A 1,345-nucleotide genomic window follows, 5' to 3' on the forward strand; every position below is an offset into this window, starting at 1 on the left:
TCCCTCTTAAAAAAAAATTGACCGATTCCCCCTCCCCTATGAAATAGATTTAATGTGGCCGCCAGCTTCAGAGCCTGAACAGATTGCGCCCGTGCATTGAAAAAGTTGCCGACCCCTAAATGTTGAATACATTGGGATTGGGATGGACTGTCCATTTTCGTTATTTAAGTACGATCCCTCTTAAAAAATCATTGACCGATTCCCCCTCCCCTATGAAATAGATTTAATGTGGCCGCCAGCTTCAGGGCCTGAACAGATTGCGCCCGTGCATTGAAAAAGTTGCCGACCCCTAAATGTTGAATACATTGGGATTGGGATGGACTGTCCATTTTCGGATTATCATTTTCGGATTTCGGAGCTTATTCAGATTGTGTTGATGTTGAATCAGAGACCGACAGGGTACCCCTAAAAGAGTTGGTTTATTTCATCGGAGCTTATTCAGATTGTGTTGATGTTGAATCAGAGACCGACAGGGTACCCCTAAAAGAGTTGGTTTATTTCAATACCGTGAAATGGCTAGGTAGCTTGAAACTTTAGTTGAAAAGGTAGCAAAAAATAAGACACCCATCTTTTTTTTACCATTTCTTATCTGAGGTTAAAGCAGCTGACCCTGGGTCAACTCTTCCCTGTGCTAAATAATTGCTACCTTCTAAGAAATCCATCACGATTGACTTGCGAAACAGCACAATCATTCCTCCAAATATCTCTTTATCGTTTACAATAAAATTTCCGACCTCACAAAATAATACACATAGATTAAGTTTTTTTTTTTTTTTTTTTTTTTATGTAGGAGAGAGAGAGAGGCGTTAATAAAGACACAATACAAGATGATAAATCGTCATGATCATGACCCTCTCTCTCTATTCAAATGAAATGATCATCATAAAATGTACGATTCTAGAAATGTCTGATTAAGCCCAACCCTGTAACTGAGTGGTTAAAGCGACTCTCGACTCGGAGGTGCTGGGTTCGATTCATGGCCAGGACGGAAATGTTGTTGACCAAACTTTTCAGTTCCCGGATAGGCATGGATGTAAAAGAATGTGTATCGAACAATCACAAATCCGTCGTGGTAGATTCGTAGAAGCTCAACCCGTCCTTTGGGGCTGACCAGCCCCTACACCTAAGCCTCAGTTTGGGCTTTTTGAGTGTGAGTATGCTCAGTTTGGGCTTTTTGTGTGTGAGTATGTAATAATCCGTCGTGGTAACTAATGTGAATGTACTTCTGAGGTAAATAAAGAAGCGGGTATGATCAGTTCTTTACCATCTGTTTCTAGTTTCTATGTGATTACCAAAAGAGGGGCGAAGGTTTGCAAACACGCAACCACCCTGTATATTGAGATTA

Source organism: Diaphorina citri, unplaced genomic scaffold, assembly GCF_000475195.1.
Source record: "Diaphorina citri unplaced genomic scaffold, Diaci psyllid genome assembly version 1.1 scaffold1267, whole genome shotgun sequence".
NCBI classification, from domain to species: domain Eukaryota; kingdom Metazoa; phylum Arthropoda; class Insecta; order Hemiptera; family Psyllidae; genus Diaphorina; species Diaphorina citri.